We start from the raw sequence: 14,991 nt of genomic DNA on the forward strand, positions 1-14,991 counted from the left end.
ACTAGAGAATGAGGTTAAAGCACATCACAAAATGTCATGAAACACTATCTTGCTTTCATGAACAAAAGGAGGAACATTTAGCTGGGTCCTTAAACTAAGAAATGTCCTGAAAAAACAATAACATGAAGAAAAATGTAACCCAGACAGTATGATGGAAACACAAAAGGAAGGAAAGAAAAACACAAACATGTCCTCAAAGAGCACTGGCCGGGATGCCATTAGTCACTGGCAGTCTGCCTTGGCATAGACAAAACAAGTGTCTGAAAACAAATTTGTCACCTTCCCTCCATGAGAAAAATGATAACAATGAAAACATAAACAAATAAGGCTGAACTTCCTTCAATTTCCTGCCAACTCTTCATGGCTATGCATTATAGCTTGTGTTGTTTTCAAGCTCATCAAACCACCCAATCTTATCCTGCAGATCAGCACAATGTCACTGGCAGAGACCACTCCCAGAGCAGAAACACTAGGCAGAGGCTGGGAGTAACCACTGGAAATGCTTTATGCTACTGTTTATTCACTGCCCATCCTTTCCTTTGTCTCCTTTTTGTACTACAGTGTTTGTTGGTAGTTCATCTACTGTATTTTGGTCAGAGGGGTGAAAGAGAAAGGATCAGATACTTTGCAGCTACTTCTTCATGCCTCCTAGTTTCACGGTCCACAAAGCCATGACCCTGAAACTGCTCGCAACTATGGAGGAGACAACAAAGTCTTCCATTTCTCACCCATGAATTGACTCCTTCTTATTAGCTCACATTTATCTTCCCATCATTCCTAGATCATTCCTGTCATAAGACATGGGAGAGTTTCAAGGGTTTGTCATTTCAGATATAACCCAGATTCAGGCACTCACAAACTGCCAACACTAAATAAACAAATGCGCCACAATAATAATAATAATAATTAGGGTGAGCTATAACTTATGAATCTTATAACTTATAAATCTTTGCTGCTATAACTAGCAGCAAAGATTTATTGTAATTCTTTATTCATATCTATTCAATTGTGGCCATTTTTATTTCAAAATGCCATATTTCAGTTGAATTCAACAGAACTTTTAAAGGTCCTTTTTTGCGTTTGTGCACATGTGTGGAGATAGTGGGAGAGAGTGAACAGTCACAGGAGATAAGCCGACTATGGCCTCCAGGGTCCTGACCCAGGAGTGGTCACTCAGTCCGAGGCATACTCACAGGATGTCAACAGATTAAGCTCCTTAGCAATACTATTTAAAGACCTAACCAAGAAGTCATTGGATTGACATTTTCCGTTCAGCTCTTCTATATAGAAAAGCTTGTCTGAGAAAATTAATAACGCTGCAGTGAACATTAGTTACAAGCCTGCATTCAGGAGTTTGATGGGGATGAAACTGAAGCGTTAATCTTACTGTCGGAATCAAAGAGAACAAATCCCTTTGCAATAGAATTTCCCTGGAGATCCTACATAAATCCTGCCTAAACCCAACTAACAGGGAGAGTCACCCCTCCAAAAAAGGCAAAATGTAGAATTGCTTCATTCCTTAATAATGACTGAAATGAAGTCAAGTTATTTTAGGTGTGCATTTTTGTGGTAAAAATGTGGGGAGTGCAGGGCTGTGGTAAGAAAAAAAAAGAAAGGCTTGAGAATCAAAATAAGAGTCTAGCTAGAAGGAAATACCCATTGTGCTTCAAGTGGTCAAGTATTTCAAGTACTTCGAGCATCATCACCAAAACAAGTAAACATTTGAACGGTATATAATTCAGTGCTATAACACAAAGTACAGGAAGCGGATAACTACTTTGTCACGTTTAGTGGTTCAAATTTCAACAGTGAACTTAAAGTAAATAACATTCACATCCTACCATCTCTTCATTTTAAAGTCTGAGTCAAAGGAAATCATCAAACACTGACAGCCACGATGCAAATAACGCTTTACTTAAAGCAACTAGGAGCAGATTAAACGTGACAATTTTCATAAACCCTGTAAATCCCTTAACAGCAGAGCATTACATCAGCTGCTGCAAAGACAACTCATAACTTGTTGCCTCCCATTCTCAAACCTCTTTCAGAACCAGTTAAGACAATACTCTTGGCTCAACAGTTAGCCAAACTACTGGCACATAGCTATATATTACAGTGGACCTATTCAACTTGACGATACATGAATTAATAATAAAGCTATTCAGATTTTTTTTTCAAGGCTGTATTAACTGGAACGTCCGTTGGTACTGCATACTAGCTTGGCATATTAGCATCTGAATCTGTATTTCCATATGAGCAAGCAAAAACTGTATCTCCTCTATAATCATTAAAAAATGCTTTCCACCATGGCGGTTTGGTTAAACCTCTGAAATCAAAATTAATTTTAGAATCTGACAGTAAGTTTTAATCCATATCAAGACCTGTTTAAGGATTTAAGGATGTTTAAATCCTTGCTGAGGGTACTTCTTAGCTGCAGTGTTAAAATCCTTTAATGCACACATCAGAATGATTATCCTGCTTATTCCCTGGTCACTTGCCAAAAATGTTAAATAGGAACATTCACACATTTTTTGATGTATTGGACGAGTCTGTCTGAGGAGTTTAGGCCATACTCTCCAGCCAGCCAGAAATACAGTCAGAATTCAGCCACTCCAGGGTTTAAACCAACATAAATATTCCACATCTATGGATTTTAACGCATTACTAAAAACTCTGACAACTGATTGCAGCACTAATAGTTCATATTGAATGAGTCTTCATGCCGCGTACTGTTTTAAGCTTCTCCCTCACAGAAAAACAAAGCTGTTTGTTGTTCGATGCAGATGATTTCTAAGGAATGCTTTATCAGCACCCTGTTCTACCACCACATAACTGCCACTAGTTGAACAACAGCCACTTCCAACAAAGTCTCTGTTATCAGCCTTGTTTGTTCAACCTTGCCACTCATTAGCAGACCCCCCTCTGGCTGTCTGAATGGATAGGGAAGGTCAATACACTGACCCTGCGTGCCCACTCACTGCCCATACTGCAAACAACAGAGGGCCGTGTGTTCTGCAGATTGCATCACAACCCCACTAACGAGCAGAGCCATTAGCCTGAGAGCACTAATGCAATTATGCAACACAAGCCCCGGCACTGTGAGTCGGGGCTATGGGGGAAGATGAATGAATTGGATGTGACAATTCGTGGGTTTGTTATCTTACCATTACTACACAGCTCCAAAGATGTATTCACTGTATACTCTGAGTGGAAGAGAGAGATGAAACAAAGAGCTGTGGTAAAAGCGTGTGGACAAGCCAAAAAAGGCAAATAAGACACAAAAATGAGCACAGAAAAAATAGATTGCAGAGAGGATGAGAGACTACATAGAGGAGCAAGTTTGAAGAAGCAAACACTAGTGAAAATGGAAATAAGCCGATATTAGCATGTCGTATTATGTAAGCTGTCTGGCTACAGCTGTCTGGGGACACGGCATCATCACTAAACAACACCTCAAGAGCTGTCACTGTTTCATCTACTCCTCTCCAAGATGCATACGCTACAGGAGAGCTCTGTAATAAAGGCTAGTGATTACAACACTGCAGAACTCCAGGCTACAAACTAAGACAAACACAACAAGCTGATACAAGCGGACTTAAAATTAAATAATGGGATGCACAAATGGAGGAACAGCGTTACATGGACGTTAATGCCAAAGCAATTTCAAAGATGACGCATGAGTGTTTCCTGACTCGACACTATGACTCAGCGGACCCCAGTAATGGCTTCAGCTTTTTCAAATGGTTGAATGACGGGAGAACAACTGCTGGTCGACTCCAAATGTCAAACACTTTCAGTTTAAAATGTAATGTTTAACCCTCTGGAGTACTGGCCATTTCTTCAGAGCACCGGTGCCTTGAATCTCTTACTACTTAAAGAACTACACAATGTCAGTATTGTAAGATATAAGTAAGTAACTGATATATATATATATAATATATATTTCAACACAGCCTGGGCTATTTGAATATGTATGTTGCTATAATGCCATGTAATATTAAAAATAGTTATAAGACCATGAACCCAAAAGAAAAATGCAAAGAAACTATGCACAAGTGTTTGGAGTCTTCACCCATGTAATCCCAAAGCCTCAGGCAGCAAACAAACAAACAAACACACAGGCTGCTGAACTATTTACATTTTTATCTTTTACAGTGCACTTGTTTTTTCAGTGTGAGATCTTGAAATCTTTTCCTAAACCTAACCATCTCGAGGATGTACAATGTTGTGGGCATGTCCTGTGGCTTCTTTGTGTCCGCAGATAGAAATATTTGCTTGCAAACACGCCAACACACCAAACAGAATACCGCCTGTTTCACTGTATACACAGTGTGCGGACACTACAATGCTCTCCATGTGCACACAGAGTTCACAACTTAACACCAGTTTCCATGATGGATTTCACAGCTACTGGAAGGATTAGCATCACAAATGATAGCTTTCTGTAATGGCAAGCCAGTGCACTGCAGCAGAGTTTTTTCAGCAAGTCCCTACATAAATCAGGTACAGAAAAATTAATCAAAGTACCAGATAAGTTTTCAGTCCAGTCGTCGACTGTGACTGGAGCGATCCAAGAACTCAACTGTAATGCTAAAACTTTCCTATGCTCACAAAATATTGAGCACTGGCTCTATCAAAGGACCAAAAGCAGCCATTTGTAAAAATGCCATGGAGATGATTAGCTTTGTGAGATCCATGGCAGGTAAATGCCACAGCGACCCAGGGCTGGACACTGTTTGGATTTTAAGAATTCTGATTCAGAGCCTCTGAGGAGCAGCGTCAAAAAAGGTCCCATGCTTATTTCACTTTGACTGGCAAAGACTTTAATAATTGTGATTTTTCATGTGTGTGATTTGTCATGTTATTTTCACGTTATGTTCACATATTTCTCCCTTTACACTTATTCACTAAATTCTTTGTAAACACTTGTTATTAATCACTCTTGTGTGTAAGTTCGTTCTGTGAAAAACATAGCATGACAGTGAAGAAGCCTTGTGGGTCATTGAACCTCAACAGGAAGAAATGAGTGTCTGAAGAACAACATAGCTATCTTGTAGAAAGATCTGATACCTTAAAAAGAAAATGAGCTGAAAATGACATTTTAAACAGTTTAGAAAATGTTTAGTAAAGACTTTGTAAGCTATTCTTTTATAACATTATCAAAATCTGATCTCGAAAAGAAACAAGATATCTTGAAAACAGTCTGTCATTTGACGCGAGGGGTACGCTGAAACAGAACGGCTATCAGCTGTGGCTAAGATTACATTCCCCATACATAGTCTGGATTCCCCAGGTACCGGTGTTAAGTGTTGAGCATGAAGATAAGAGGAACTTGATTAGCAGAGGTGCTATATTTACTGCCATTAGACAAGACCCGTTACCCTCTAAGGTGGTCTGGATCATCTGGAAAATCCATCTGAGGAATCTTTGTGCACTCTGGATGTAAGGCATGAGGAAATATTACTCATTAAATATCTCAGAGAGGTGACTGTTTATGTCTTTATCTCAGTCGCTAAGCATAAGATTCAAAACGATCAGACTTTTTGTTTGTGTGTGGGCTGAACGGCACTTCCAGATTGTCCTGAACAGTTCTACTGATTTTAGCTTCAGGAATGTTTCTACCTTCCATGTCGGCCATTGAACAACACTGTAACGAGCTCCAAAAACCTCCTTCCTCTTACAGAGTTTGTTGATGTTAACGGTAATGAGCAATACTGCAACTAATGACAGTAAGTGTGAACCAGTATTTTAAGTATTTGTGTAAATACCAAAGGCATCTGTAAGAGGTATTTTGCGTGGCAGACAGAGAAATCGAGAACATCGCGTATTCACATACGTAATTCAACACCCTCGTGTTATTGTGCTGTTATCCTGTAAAGGCAACTTTTGAATGTCTTTGCTCTTTTGTACATCAGCTGTTAAACAAATACCCAGTATCAGGAAGGAATGAGGAAGAGGAGGTCAAAGCGGAGTCACAGTAACAAGAGAATTATAGTTTTAAAGCTGCTGAAAGTAAAACAATAGATTTTCTGTACTGCCCTGCTAAGCTCCCTGATTTGCAGAACACACGTTGCCAAAACTTTCTGTACTTAGACATATAAGTACATAAATCGATGGTCAAACCTGATTTACACATGATAGATGACACAAATCCAGCGAAGTAATCAAGCCATCTCTGTCCCACATAATGCAGCTTATGTCTAGCCAAAAGGTTTTTACAGGAGCAGTGTAGAGTTTTAGTGGACTGGAAGGAATCATTTACATGTATCAGTAATGTCACATGTACCATGGAAAAATGGGGTGCACTGTGACGTGTGCAGGGAGCAGACACAGTGTCTCACTGTATGTAAAGTCTGGGGGAGAGGGAACCAAGCGAACCCGTGCTACGAACCAAGGCTGGGAACCACCCCTTACTGTGTACCCAAGGGGTCAAGGTGACATTCCACAACACCTCTGAGACTGGCCTAATGGAGGGATTGGTGCATGGCTTTTGTTGAGTGGGAAAGAGGAGACCATGAAAAAGTGTGTAACAAGAGACGAAGTATGTAAAAGGGACACAGGGAGAGAAATGAGATTCTGGGGCCAAATTATGAGCAGGTAAAGGGAAAGTTTTTGGGGACTGAAGCAAAACATTTCTCCACATTTGAGTCTATCGAAATACAAAAATCTAAGATGAAGTTCAACAGGTGGATTTCTGTTGTATGTCCAATTCATTTCAACTTTCCTTTTTCAGTTTATGTTTTTTTCTCAAGCCACAATGTGTCTTCTAGGGTTTTTGTATAAAACTTTCCAATCCACAAAACTGTAATCTAAGTTATTTTCTGGTGCTATTTCTGAGGTGGCCGCGGTAGCAGCCACTGTTTCATTTGACACCATTTCCCCTGTCCACTGTCACAAAAGACAAAAATTCTCCTCTCAGTATATAATTGTGGGTTTTGGCAGGAAAGATAAATACAATCCCTTTTTGGTGTTTGGATTGTAAAATCTATTCACATCTCTTTTAATTTGCATTCCCTTTAAAGCATCAACGTGTTCATACCAAGTAAGAAACATCAGAAATGAGCAGAGAGCTTTATATCATCGGCTTGAGTGGTCTGAGAGGTGACGTAAAAGCCATTTTTTAAACACAGATGTATGTAAATCATTCAAGGGATTTTTGAAATACTCTATTTATTATTTTTTTGTCAATCCATAACACCAAATCTTCAATGCATTTTTAAACACTAGAGTTTAAGAAATAATGTTCTCTGTGTTTTGGCATAATAATGCACACGAGCACATTATCTACTTATGAAATGGAGCCATGCAGTCTGATTATCTTTTGTGACATTTAACCCCAAAAGCCTGACCTCTCAACCTGAGTGCAGGTGCAGCTGTCCATCAAGCAGAGAAAATTCAACTCTTACCGTCATAAAACCAAAAGACTGGAGACGTGCTAGGAAGAGTCAGGTATAGGTGAGCTGCGAACCCAAGAGCCTTTTCCTTCCACTTTATCTTCTTATATTCTGATTTGATGTTTCCTTCCTCTTCCCTCTGCTCAGGATAAGTCTCTCCTCCTGGTCAAGCTTTATTCCCAGGTCTTACCCTGTTTAATGCCTGGGAAGCACAGAGACGACAGAAACGAGGAGAAAGTTAGCGAGGCAAAGAGAGGGAGTGACAGAGAAAGAGAGTTCCCTGTTTGGGTGAAGCAGTGATCAGATACGGCTATTTTCAGACTCAGGCATGCTCGTCTATGAGACTGGAAAGTTACCCCCCAGTGAATATGGGTGGGGGCTAAGTGACAGGCCTGACTATCTCTATTTTACCACAGGCACACATGTTTGCATGCATGCATAACACACAGCATGCACACACACACACCCATGCACAAGACAGACTATATCTAGACACCCATTCACATACTGTGCAAACAACAATACAGTCACATATACACTGTCATTATATGGTACAAAATTTATCAGGTGGGTACACCTCTGAAAACATATGCATGGTTAAATGAAGTAGGGTTAAGACAGAAGCGGGAGTGAGCAGACAGAGGAGTGTTGGAGAGCCTCCACACGCCCACCTCTCCTCCAGGGTTTCAACGCCACGCAGTAACCATTGTCATCAGTGTGGGGCTATGTAAAGTGGATTTCTCCACACACAAACTGACAGGAGTGTCAAACTGTTTTCACATGAGACATTTTCTCATTCTCCATGGCTGACACTTTGATTGTCTGTGAAGAAGGGTCACTCGGAGATGTGTAAATGTAGATGCAGACGCACCAACTCTTTTTCATTTTATTGCAAGTAAACCACATGTGGTCAGTGTCACATCAGGCTGTAAATACATCGACTAATAATGTGTCCACTCACCTGTGTCATTAATAATCTTAACTGCTGTGTAATCCATATGGGAATGAATATTTTTGGAAATGACCACACACACACAGGCTGAATATACACAGCAGAGAGGTCAGCCAGAACCACCTCTAGACCCTAGACTCCCTGCTATTCCCAGAATGATGATGTAACTACTGCTATTAGCATCTCATATTTAGAGCCTGGTTACCTAAAACCAACCAGGCAGCTACTGTGCAATATGCTTTTTTGGATCACCCCCCTCCCTTCGCACCGACACTCGACAATAAACAAAACAGGCACAAAAATCAACAACTAACAAATTACTGGGTAGTAGGGTTCAGGAAGAGTTCAGCTGTTGCTACAAAGGCAATCCATTAACTTATGGTAATGCAGCTTGATTAGTGGCAAGTGAATATTGATAAGACTGCTGAATGATGACTTATTTTCCCTGCGAAAAACAGCCAAAACAACTGTGGTCTATCTATGGCATCAGCTTAGTCCACAGCCTGTTGGTCTACAGCTGAAATGGACCCATTGGCGCAGGTGTATCAAAAACAATAAGTTTGTAAGGGTCAACACATTAAGCATATAAATCCACAAAGCTAAAACACTGAAGTCATGAGCAACCTCAGCCAACTGTCAACATGCTGCCAACCTTTAAATCAAACATGGCTGGACTTAGTTGAGTTGTCCTGGATCAGCACTATCTGTGTCCGCTGTCATCGTGTAAATGATGAAGTGGTAATGTAAAAATCCCATCTACACCGCTCCAGTGATAAGCAGCACTCCCGTAACAACTACGTCCCCCCCAAACACTCAAGCTCCAGACCTTGGGGTTCCCACAGCCCAATACAGTGACTGGTGTGTTAGCAGACATGATCAAACAGCAGCTGGGCCCCAGAAATTTCTGGTCACGTGCCAAGGATCAAGGAGGTATGGTGAAAAGCTGACAACTGACAGGTGCTAATGATGTAACCTCTTGGCCAAAATCAGGGGAGTATCAGGAGACCAATAAATCACTGAAAGGCCAAAGCACTTGAGTTTAGTCCTCTGTTCTAATCATTATCTATTTACTTCAGACATTATCCTTTAATCTACCCAAGGCCTTACAAAAGATGACCGACAGGACCTCCAGCAACATGTGAACAAGCATCGGCGACTGTATCTAACGTTTGACGGTTGTAAGTTTTCAGTTCTGGATCGCATCCCTCATGCATTAAAACCAAAATGCAACTTTGATAAGCATCTCCTACCAAGTTTTGCAAGTGAAGAAATGGTTCATAAAAGCAATTAAACCCAGCATTACACACCAGCAGCTTAGGAATGATCTCATTAAAGTACCAGAGCAAACTATTTTTATAGTGACTGACACACACTCACACTCAAACACACAGACACTTTGACCTATGAGCCACTCCGGACTACAGTGGCTGCGTCGACATGGTCTCACCCGTACAGTTTCAACACCTAATTCATTATCAGCTCCTGCAAGGCCCTGCCATTCCCAGTTAAGTAAGTGGCAAGTTATAAAAAGCAGAAGAGCTGTGCATGTACACATTAGTAAGTGTCACTTACTGGAAAACACTTAAACCTGAGAACAGATCAAAAACGGGAAAATATGTCCAGGAAGATATCGTTCAACAGAGCCAGTGCCAATGTTGCTTTGAAACAACACATGATGCACAGGAATAAGAGCTCAGAACTCACTGTATTTTGTGTTGATATGGTTAATACACGATATTTAGATGCAAATCAAGAACAAGTAACCTAATACACCTAATACATTTCAAACCAGGTAACCATAATCTCAACAGGTTTAAGGCCTGATGTACAGGACAGAGTACAGCTAAGGCAGTCACTGATTTCTACAAAAAGCTTGTGCAGCACAACAATCAGATGGTCACATTTTACTTTAACCCATTACATATTTTAAATACTTAAGAATTAAATGCAATTGCATTAGGTTGCAACACAGGATATAGCTGTACTGAAAGGTCCAGTGTTCAGAATTTAGTGATATCTAGCTGGACACATCACCACGTTTCACCTTCTACGGTGCTGACTAAAAACGCAAACAACGATAAAGGCTCTCTATTCTGGCCTACTGTAACATGACAGTGAAACATGCTGAACTTCGTGGATGAGGACCTTGTAGATATAAAGGGCTCATTTTAAGTTGATGAAAATACAACTGTTGTTATTTTCAAGTGATTATATGCTAATGAAAACATACCTGCAAATATTATATTACATTTCTGCCAATAGATCCCCCTAAATCCTGCAGACAAGACATTTAAGAGCTTTCAGAATTGCCTATGTAGATCTCTTTTTGGGCTGGCTAGTACAGTAGCAAAAAAATAAGGCGCTGCATGTGTTTTTGTTTCTAATGAACAGAAATCCAGTGCCATAATAATTCTGCATGTGTTTTTACATTCACCAGCCCCGGGCAGCAAACACCTGTCTAACAAAATATGAAACTCAACAGACTGCATTTGCTAATTCTGAACTACCTGTGTACTCAAGGTAGTCTCTACTCTTTATCCTAGCTTAGCAGGACAGACAACTTAATTCCTCTGTGTCGTGTCACTAATCGGTTTAAAGCATGTCTCGATCCTCAACTACATGGAGCCTTTTTTTAAATTCCTCTTACAGCTGAAATGAATAAATCAAAATTCACTAGACTGAATTAGTATTTATATGGCAGGATAAATATAAAATACAACAATAAAAAATACGGATCCATCCTGGCTGGGAAGAACTTTTTTTGTATTAACATATTTCATCACCTATACATTTCTGAGTTTTAAGATGCTCTGGTAAAACATGGAAACACTGAAAACAGCTCCAATTTGTCACTGCATTTTTGCTAATATTTAAGTAAAACTAACCCACCGCTGCAGGACTTGGTTGTCTAAAAGTTCAGGGTATTTTTTTTATCACCTTTAAGACAATTTAAATGAGAGCATGCAAAAACAATGTGAACTTTCTTTATCAATATGCACTTTCACTAGTATCCTCCTTTTCTCTCTTCACTGAAAATTTATCTCTCCACATCTAATCACTGTAAAAGCATATGTATCAGTACTGCCGTGTGTGGCACATGAGGTGCTTCCCCTAGTGTTCATTGTTAGGTATTGCAATTATAACAGTAGCATAAAGCAATATATAATTATATGTAGATGTTATTATTCTATCCTTACTTAAATAATTAATGGACAATTGGCTTGATATTAGTTTTCCCACAATATGATGTTTGTATATACTTTATAGTGGAATTCTTAATAACTACCTTATCAATCAATATATACATTCAAAATTACTGTGGCATTTTTGGCTCAAACCAACCTACAATCACTGATCATCCCAATCAAATGACGAACGCTGACAACAAATATAAACTGGCTCTGCAGTTTAGTTAAAAAGTCCCCATCATCAAAAAGCTTGGTCATCCGGAGAGCTCAGGGAGAAAGCATGGCCTGCAGGCGGCCCCTGTTATCAGAGAGACGAGGAATTAGGCGAGCCTTTCATACATCACTTGAGCCATGACATCAGCTTCTGAAGCAGCAGAAAGAGGGGATGATGAAGGAACAAAACACACCCCAGGAAAAATGAGAGGGCAACAAAACAAGGAAGTAAACAGACAAAGGAGAATCAAAAAGAAGTGTGTTTGAGGGTGTGAGACAGAGAAAGACGAAGACAGAGTGACAGAGAGAGCGAGCTACGGGTTGTAACCTCCTTTTACATTCTGTACTTTCGGGAGAAAATGTGTCACATTCTCCTATTCCCTGATGACCTGCCTTGATCCCCTTTCCTCCCCTCTCTCCCTGTGCCTCTCACTCTCAGACACACACACACACACGCACACACACACACACACACACACAGTCTCTCTCAGTAACTCTAAACTGGCAGGTGCAACCGAGTTAACGCTAACAGAGACATACTCTCTGCCTCATCAATCAAGTCAAAATGCTATGATCGTCCATTAAGTGTGTATATTTAAGCCTCTGTGAGAGACTGTTTATTGGTGTAGCAGCCTCCCATGAGACGGATAGCAGCCAACTGTTGCTTGTCATGTTGCATCCTGCTATGTCGCTTCCTCTACTCCAGACCCAAGTATGCCTTCACAGAAACACATAAAGTCCTCCATCAAAGATAGCATCCAGTTAAGCCCACACACACACACACACACGCACACAGGCCAGGTAGTCCACGCTGGGCGCAGTATGAGGTTCCCGGAGTGATAGGGTTACACTTTGTGCATCCTGGACACCTCCCCACTCTGCCTGTTCGAACTGCATTCAAATGGGTCTTATAGATACCATCTATTGCTGCTGTCCTTTTTTTTTCTTCATTACATCATCCCTTTATACCGTTAGCAGATAGCACCAATGAAACACAGGGGCTGACTGTTCCTTACTGCTTTCTATCAGATCCAGGATAAAACACAGGCAACTGATTAGTCTTAAAACACAACATAAAATGCACCGCTGCAGAAGCACTCAGGAGTCAGAGCCCCACTGGTTTGACTGATGAGAGACTTTAATAGCAGGTGAATGCAACAAACACACTGGTAGAAGGGATGATGGAAAAACTGTAGGTCAATATTGACTTCACAGTGCCCATGTGAGGCATGGGCCTTCATAATACACCATCCTCATGAGGTGTAGCAAATGCACAGCAGTGGTGGGTTAGTGTTGGTACCATATAACAAGTAACTCTACAGGGCACAATAGAAAACTCCTATTTTCTGTAATGGCTGAAGAGTCAGGGTAGATAACAGATCAAATTAACCGCACTGTATTTTAGTTTTTCCATGATAATACATAAAATACTGTACAGCACTGCAGAAGTGCATGCTAACAATAGGGATTATCCAAAGCATTTGGGATGTAGGTTAAACATGGATATCTCAATTCATGCTTATTACCACCAAGCATCCTGCTTGTTGTTGAACGCCTCTCATGCTGACAGTGTTAGGCTGACTAATGTTAAGGAATATTTCTTTTTCTCCACGTTTTAAAAGCTTACGGTTTGAGTATTTAACATCCTCCCAGCTCTGACCACGTCTTCCTTTAATGCCCTGGAAACAGCAATCCACTGGAATGCACTTTAGTAGCGACCTTCCCGCATCCCGGATGAGCTGATTCATTTGCCTTGGTCACTTCGATTAAAACTACAGGGTCATAGTTGCTTGTAACGCACTTAAAAACAACTCAAAATAGCCTGTTTACCTCGTATAAACTGCACGAAATTCAGCTGTTGTTCAGACCCGCCGCAGCCGCTAAATCGGCGCGGAAGGCGAAGATATTAGCTCTTCACAGCACTGCTGATAGTGTGTATGCGTGTGTGTGTGTATGTGTGTGTGTGTGTATCTTACCTTACAACGACTGTCGCCCCGGTCGACTAATTCCGCAACAAACCGTCAGGTAAGCGGCCGGTTCCATGTGAAAAGTCCTCACTCGAACAAGCGCACAAGTGCACACACAGTCAAACAAGGCGAGCTACAACGGCTCGGAAGCTAGTGCGGTGTCCGTGTGATGAAACCGTACACCTGTTTTTCGACGCGCATGGATGTCGCCGGTGTGGGTCAGCTCACTAAAGGCTGCTCCCTCTCTCGGGGGTCACTGTGGCTCGGATACCAATGCGGTGAAGCGTTCCCGTCCCCTTTCCTCACGACGCGAACCTCCACGGAAGAGGCGGCACAATTAGTTACCGCATGCCGTTTTGCTGTTTTTTTGAGTACAAGCGCCAGTCGCGCCGCGGTCCCACACTGCTCTCCCGGCTCTCCTCGCGTCGGTCCAGAAATGGACTGAACCTGCCTCCCGTTTCCGTTTTTATGATTATTGAATGATGCCGTAGCTTTGTGCGCAAAATGGCCTCTGTTATGTTCATTCAGCAACAGTCCACCGCGAGCTTCTCATTGGGTCTCCGTGTAGCCATGGCAACGCCCGCGGTTCAATCAGTAGCTCGCGGAGAGGACACTGGGACGCTGGGCCTGAGTGCAGCTCACTGCTAACAGGAAAGTGCCCCTTTACCGTCCGATCTGCATCAGAAACGCACAAAAGACTGACTCCAGCCATGAGGGGCTGGAAGTTTATGGAGGCTATAGGCTGTGTTAATGGCTAGAACATCATAATAATATAGCCAGGCTTAGAGGGTGATCCACAGACCCGTGCTAGGAATAAGACAGAGCTATGCCAACATTTGCGAGTGTGTCCCTGGCAGCATATCAAGGTGTCATCAGAGTGTGTAAAGGGAAATGCTGAGCTAAATATAAATAACAAGTTATAGCTTGACTTCCTTGTAGAATTGGTCTTCTGACCCGTTTGATGTAGACCTAATATGTGTTTTGAGGACAAGGTTTCAAATTGTAGAGTTGAAAAAGAAGCTTAAGTTAACCCTCCATTATGAGCCAAAATAATACATACATTTGCATTATCCTTATAATATACTGTAACCTACAATTGCGAGCTAATACTGAACAGAGATTTTCTGGAGCATGTGAAGGGTTTGTGTTTTGATTAGTTTTCCTAAATCTAAATCTAAACCTTTCAGGGGAATATCAATCAAACTAGTGTTGATTTATTCGTTTTAAGAATGGCTTTTATCTGTTTTTACAAATAAACTCTTATGTAGGATGGTGGT

The 14,991-nt window shown here is 41.1% G+C and overlaps 1 protein-coding gene across 14 annotated transcripts in view; it reads right to left on the reverse strand.

The window, feature by feature from the left end:
- Nucleotides 1–14,276, reverse strand: part of sorbs2a (sorbin and SH3 domain containing 2a) — a 51,412-nt gene extending 37,136 nt beyond the window's left edge. For all 14 annotated transcript variants that reach the window (XM_076727871.1, XM_076727875.1, XM_076727868.1 and 11 more), the window contains exons 1-2: nt 13,724–14,276; nt 7,407–7,596 (exon numbers count right to left, since the gene is read on the reverse strand). The gene's annotated coding sequence lies outside the window, so the exon portion shown is untranslated. The remainder of the gene's footprint in view (nt 1–7,406; nt 7,597–13,723) is intronic.
- Between the last annotated feature and the right edge of the window lie 715 nt (nt 14,277–14,991).

Source organism: Chaetodon auriga, chromosome 4, assembly GCF_051107435.1.
Source record: "Chaetodon auriga isolate fChaAug3 chromosome 4, fChaAug3.hap1, whole genome shotgun sequence".
Lineage (NCBI taxonomy): Eukaryota > Metazoa > Chordata > Actinopteri > Chaetodontiformes > Chaetodontidae > Chaetodon > Chaetodon auriga.